Source organism: Leptonychotes weddellii, chromosome 3 (genome assembly GCF_054177405.1).
Source record: "Leptonychotes weddellii isolate Sample4059 chromosome 3, ASM5417740v2, whole genome shotgun sequence".
In the NCBI taxonomy this organism is placed as follows: Eukaryota; Metazoa; Chordata; class Mammalia; order Carnivora; family Phocidae; genus Leptonychotes; species Leptonychotes weddellii.
Window position 1 is genome coordinate 93,664,031 of NC_138371.1, and position 7,212 is coordinate 93,671,242.

The window sequence follows — 7,212 nt, forward strand, 5'->3', positions numbered from 1 at the left end:
GATTTATAAGCACACAGTTCTGCAAACACAAGAAGAAGACAGACTTACATGTTACTGTTACCACGCAAGATGGCTACGGACTTTCTTTCTGTGCTAAATCAGGGAGAAAATTCTGGTGGAAAGAAAACAAGCATTATAAGACCCGGTTGGTCAGTTCTGAACTTCCACTGTAACAAATGGCCATGGGGAAGATGGCACAATGGAGGAAGTTAAAAATGTGTATCTAGAGAGGGCATATGCGGGTATATGCAGACCCGCTGGATGAGTTTTGTAGAGCTGGAGCCCTGGTTTGAGCAGACATGTCTTTCAAATTCTCTTATTGCAAAATAATAGTGATTCTTAAGAAGGACTTTATTTTTAAAAGATAAGAGTCATTTAAAAACATGTTTTTTAAGAAATATATACTGTGATATACCCGCTGTCTGTATACATTGTTTGGAATGTTCATCAGAGCTTCTTAAAGCATTTTTTATTTTTATCTCTTTTAAAGATTTTATTTGTTTATTTATTTGAGAGAGCGTGAGAGAAAGAGCACACAAGTGGGAGGAGGGGCAGAGGCAGAGGGAGAAGCAGACTCTGTGCTGAGCAGGGAGCCCGAAGCGGGGCTCGATCCCAGGACCCTGGGATCATGACCTGAGCCGAAGGCAGACGCTTAACCGACTGAACCCCTTAAGGCATTTTTTAAATTGAAAATTTCATAGACTTTAAAACATTGATGAAATGTGTTCTAGTCCCTGCTACATTAGATGTGTATTTTAACAATAATAAAGAGGTTTATTAATACTCACTATGCAGTTCTGCGCCTATATATTCTGTTGTGATCGTCAGAATCCTCATATGTCATTCAGTGCTCTTTCTAAATGGTAGAGTCTTTAAATGCAGACATCTTTCCCCACTGAACACATTCTCCTGTGTCCCAGTGCTTCACAGATTAACAAAGCCAGCGAGGACCACTAGGGGTCATTCTTCTGCCTCTGTCTGGTGTACTCCAAATGCTCCCAGACACACTTGTTTGTATCCAGAGGCTTCCAGATGTCCTCTAGGAGGTACAGCCCACCGGTCCATGTGGATGGGGGTGATTGTGGACTCTCCTCCCTGGAAGGAGGGCGTGAGCCCAGCAAGCTTGGGGGTAGGCTAGGGAGAGTCCGTTATGCGACAGGTATTTGTCCAGTAGCTATTTGTGCAAAGTCCTGGGCCAGGTGGGTGCTAAAGTGGGTGATGGTAGGGCTTCAATGTAAATAAAATGAGCCTTTTTATTTTCTAAGGAGTATAACAGTGGAGAAAGTGAGGTCGATTAGCCTCTTGCTGTTGACTGAGATATTTGAAGTTGAGAGTGTGAACAGGGGAGTGGCCAAGGAGAAACAGAGAAGGGTTTGGAGTTGAGATAATTCTCAGAGGTAAAATCAGAACGACTTGGGGATGGGTTGGGGGGGCCGAGAGCGGAATCCACGATGACTTCCGGCTTTCCACTGGTGGGGGTACCGCAAGGCTGCGGGGGCACCAGCTGAGACACAAACCGCAGGTTGATGAGCAGGTTTTGGGGAAAAATGGGAGGACGTCAGAGGGAGGGGTGTGCGTGGAGGGCCAGCCCTGTGTGGAACTGGAGTCCTCACTCTGGGCAACGGGCTGTCGTGACGGACCCCGGTGCTCCGGTCCCTGCCAGCATCCCTTCCCTGTGACTCAGCCACTCTGTGCCTACGTCTGCGGCATCGGCTCTGTCCTGTCAGCGCCGACTGGTTCTTTGTGTAGCTCAGCTTCAGCCTCTAATGCTGGACACCCTTGATGGGTGGGTCTATGAATTGTCTGTTGTTGCACAGAGTGGCTTGGAAAACATTCATTTATGATCTCACCAATCCTGTGAGTTAGGGCATGGGCGCAGCTTAGCTGGGGCCTCTGCTCAGGATGTCACAGGCTGTGGTCCAGGGGCCAGCTGGGCTGCGTTTTCATCTGGAGGCTCAACAGCGGAAGACTTCACCTCTGATCTCCCGAAGGTCGTTGGCAGAACTCGTTTTCTTGAGGCCGTAGAAGTGAGTTTCATTTCCTCGTTGGCTGTTGGCCAGAGGCTGCCCTCGGTTCCTCGGGCCTCCTGTGGTTCCCTGCCATGTGGCCCCCTCCATCGGCATTCGCAAACCTGACGGCCAGCTTCTTCAAGGCCAGCAAGCCTAGAATCACAATGTCAGGTCATCACAGGGGTGACAGCCCATCCCAGTGGCCATACGGTGTTGGGTAGAAGAAAGTCACAGCACCTGTCTACACTTGAGGGCAGATGTGAGCAGCAGGAGGTGGGGATCCTGGGGGCCACCTCAGGCTTCACAACCACAGTGGGCTAGTCACCCTCAGTGCAGAGCAGACCTCACAGGCCAGCCGGGCTTCCTCTGGGCCAGTTCTCCACCCACCTGCTGTGGCCAGAAGTGGGCAAGTTTACCCAGCTTAGAGCCTGGTATCTTCTACATGCTAACTGCCTCTGGTCTTGCTCCAGAGCCTCACTGACATTGCAGACTTAGGCATCATAGCTGTAGCCTGAGACCCAGAGAAGGGCAGGAACTCGCTTGAGCTCACATAGCAGCAAAAATCGTAATAGTAAAATCTGTAAACTACTCATAATATTCACTTCCTCTAGTTAAGTAGGTACTTTGGATCATTTGTTTCATGATTTATTTTATATTTTTTTTTTAAAGATTTTTTTTTATTTGAGAGAGAGAGTATGAGCAGGGGGAGGGGCAGAGGGAGAAGCAGACTCCCCACTGAGCAGGGAGCCCGATGCGGGACTCGATCCCAGGACTCCGGGATCATGACCTGAGCTGAAGGCAGACGCTTAACCAACTGAGCCACCAGAAGCCCCCATTTCATGATTTAAATTGACATTCTTTGGATGCTCTTTAAGCTTTTCTCATGTTCCATCTCCTCAGAATTGGAAATAGCACACTTCAATGACTTTTCTATACTGGTTTTAACACTTATATTAAATCCATTTTCAGTAGCTTGCTCTTAAATAGCCAGCATTCCGTTTTCTGAAGCTACAGTTTTGACACATATAGGTAATAATAGTTTGATAAGAATAGTGAACATTCTGGGACGCCTGGGTGGCTCAGTCAGTTAAACGTCTGCCTTGGGCTCAGATCATGATCCCAGGGTCCTGGGATTGAGCCCTGCATCGGGCTCCCTGCTTTTGTGGAAGTCTGCTTTCTTCCTTTGCCCCTCCCCCTGCTCATGCTCTCTCTCTTAAATAAATAAATAAAATCTTAAAAAAAAAGAATAATGAACATGTCGCATATGAGAACTTTGTCTCTCTAATTTAAAGGGAAAAAGTCCTTTATTTTTTGTTCTTCAATTTCCTCATCTGGAAACTGGGGGAGGCAGTCAGCCTGTTTGTAAGGCTCTGAACCCGAGGACTGCCCGTCTCCCAGGCTTGTGGTCAGGATCAAAGGACCAAAGCCTGAGAAGGCGCTGGCCGCTCAAACAAACCCTGGCAGCAATCACACCACAAAGAGCTTCATTGTGTTGCTGCAGCTACTTTCAATAGTTTCTTCTCTGGTATCCTGGACTTATTTGTTTATAATGCTTCAGTTTGTATGACTTCTCAGAAGCTTAGTCCATGAAGTGAGGTCCAAACAATTCCATAAACCCAGCACAGAAGTCTAACTAGAGCATTAAAATGTATCATCGCAAATTTGGGGGCTTTGCGTTCCCGACTGCACACTTTGAGTTGAGCATCTGTGTCCCTTTTCTCTCCTCCTGCGTGTCTTTGACTTGTTGCTACTGTTTTGACCAAACTGTACTGGGTATTTTTACACAAGTGCCAGGAAGGAAGTTGGTACCAACCTGTCAGCATTCATTTGGGATGCTGGACCTCAAGAAATCTTGCATGAAATACTAGTTCTCACAAGGGCTAACTGGCTTTTTAGCAAAGAAGGGTTCTGTAACCAAATATGTTCACAAAGCACCGCCCATTAGCTTCCACCTTTTGGAGGTTCCAAGTCCTTATGAGTACATTTCTTTTTTAATCCAGCACTTTCTGGATTTATTTAGATGGGAGGCACTGTTGTTGTTGTTGTTGTTGTTTTTTAATTAAAAAAGCTAAAACAAAACACTTTCATTACTATCCAAGAGATCAGATCTGTAGTTTGGCAAATGCTATCCATGTGCCCAGAAATGCTTTCTCTTGCAGGCTTTACCTTAGCTCCGGAAGAGCCTGGAGCTAAATGCTCCCACCCAGGTCCAGTAATCTGATGCCTTTAAAATCCCACTGCTTTAAAAAAATATATATGTTCCTTTTAATAAACTTCTCAGTCCTCACACTTCCATGGTTTGTGGGGAACTTAACAACCAGCTTTCTTGGTTTGTGATTGATTTGCCATACACGGAGTCAGGGATTCCCAAACTGGAGGCTGTTTTGAGGTCAGCTAGCCGTTCCTGCCGACAGCTGCAGACAGAAGCCCCACAGCCGTTCTGCGATGGCCCCACTGGAGTACCTCGCCGCCTCCTGGTCTGTGTACCCTGCCCCAGTCCTGGGCCGTGGGGTGTTCTCAGCGCTGCTTACCTTGTGGACTTGGCCGCTACAGACGTATGCCCCTCGCCATGATTCATTTTTTAAAGGTTACCTAAGAAATAAATTTGACTGGGGCGCCTGGGTGGCTCAGTCGTTAAGCGTCTGCTTTCAGCTCAGGTCATGATCCCAGGGTCCTGGGATCGAGCCCCACCGGGGAGGCTGCTTCTCCCTCTCCCGCTCCCTCTGCTTGTGCTCTCTTGCTCTCTGTCAAATAAATAAATCAAAAAAAAAAAAAAAAAAAGAAATGAGTTTGATCAAAGAGATGGTATGTTAAAAAGCATCAAATAACCTAAGTTTGCAAGACGACTTGTCTTGCACCAGCCACTGCCTTATGCCCCCCTTTTCAGCTTATCAGTCTGTTTTCTGATAATAAGTAACAAAATAATAGTATATGTTGGAGGCATGTTTTATCTTTTTAGGGTGCTTTCACAATCGTTGGGTTGTTGGGTCCTCCCAGCAGCCCTACTCGCGGGCCAGGCCGTCGTCAGCCGCGTTTCTTGGTACTTGGGATCATGGCCACAGTGACCCCGGGGGGAGCCAGACAGCACTTTAGTAGCAGTCGGGGCTGGGACGCTTCCTGAGACTCCCAGAGCGCAGGGACCAGCCGGCAGGGGCAGGTCTGAAGCGGCTCCTCTACATCCCCTCCTTGGTTGCTCAAATACAGTGAGGGATGGAGTCCTTTCCGACCACATCGGGGGGTCTTCCTCCGGAATAAAACTTTCGGCTGCTTCTCATAGGAGGGCCCTCTCCCTCCCGTGTGTATTTTTGTGCACAGAAGACGGACCCTTCCCTGCGTCCTGAGCCGCGCCAAGGCCCAAGCCGCCCGCTTTGGTTAGCAGTTAGCGCCGCCTAGTGGCCACGGAAAAGTCCATTTTACCAAGAAAACACCGCGGGGCTGCTCTTTGCCCGCTTTTCCGTGGAGGGTAGCATCTGATAACACCCCGAATGTAAACTGATTCCGTGAGGAGAGCGCTTGCCTGAATCACTCCCTTGAAAAAGGTCCAAATGCAGTTGTTTGGTTTAATGACCTGCATTATTATAGGCTTTGGATTTTGTGTGTGTGCCAAGAAAAAGGGTGAACAATACACAAACTCTTAAGGGCAATGTTCCTTCAGAGAGCTGAGCAGACAACATAAGCCCCACTGTTTGCAAGGGCCGGTGGTTTCAGTCACATTTTTATGGCATTAATCAATTTGTATTGTAATTTATAGCAATACTCTTCCCACACTGAGTTTTGTTGACTGAGAAAGGATTTGGAACGGAAAGGGAAGCCCTCACCCCTCAGCAGAGTCTTCCTCCTCGGGGAAATGGCAGGAGTGCTGTAAGGGGGCCCGATGGGCAGGAATGTGTGCCCTCCCGCCTGTCCCCAGAGGGCACCCAGACCTTGAGTTTAAGAAACACCCCAGCCCTGCTTCGGTAGCTGCTGCGGCGTGCCCCGGTGGCCGTGCTCACATAGGATGGCCTTTCCTTCAAGGATGGCTTCTCCTAGCCCAAACAAGCTGACCTCAGAGGTCTGGGGCGGCGGACACATTACCCCTGTGTGCAGGCACTTGACCATGACCTATGAGCTAGACCCAACGGTTGTTTTCGTACCTTCTGCTCAGTGGGTGGGAGGTCACGGGAAACCATCTTGCAATAAGTGCATTTTGTCCTTGTACCATAGTAGAGCCACGTGGGCGTGCCTTCTTGAGGATGCGCGTGGCCGCCCCTGACCGTGACGGCTGGGCAGTGGGCCCACCTTCCCGGCCCCCCCGCCCAGCCTGGCCTTGGGAAGTTCAGCAGCTAGCAGGCAGAGGAAACCCGCTTGCACACAGCGACGCTGTGACCATATGCTGTTTTAAATTTCAAAGCAGACTTTTAATAGCAGTCTTGTTACCTAGCTAAAAGTAGCTGTACGCTTCTTGCCTTATACTTTCACACCTCTTCTCCCTTGCTCCCCAACCACTCCTTCTGTGTGCCCTAAATTACAGATCCTCGCTGGGTCTGAGCATTGAAAGACATCCTTTGGCTTCCCCCATTCATTAATAGAGGTGTTTATGTCAGCCGGATCGCCTGCCCCAGCCTTTGGTCTCCCCCCCCCACCCCGCCCTCCTCCCCCTCAATCATCCCCGGCCCTCCTCTATCCCCACCTGTATGCAGTGGTTCCCTGGACGGGCTCCAAAGCACTTTCTTTCATCCCTTGATTGGGGTTTTATTTTTAAGAAGAAAGCCAAGCACATTTTTAACAGCCACGACCAGATGGAGCGAGCTCTTCTGAGGCAACGTAAAGGTAATAAAACAGAGCAAGCTGGTGTGGCCAACCTAATGAAGGATCCTGGGGCTTCGTGCCAGCCCTCACTAACCTTGGAGAATACCTCGGTTGTGTAGGAGGCAAATAACCCAGGGCAGTGTTTTCCTAACTTTTTCTGTCCTTAAACAACTGACCCGAGTCTGCGCCTTTCCTTATCCTCAAGCCTTTTCCAGCTCTGTCTTGAACGCTCTTCGCTCCTCATGCTTCATGGTAATTCTTACTTCTTGGTATCCCTCGTCGTTGGTACTCACTGTCTGTCCCCATACCCCCCGCAAAGGCACACGTCGTAACACAGCTGCTTTCTCCATCGTGAAGTCATTTCTTTTGAACCATAATCTTTTCCTTCCGGTCCTCCAGCCCGGCTTCTGGAATG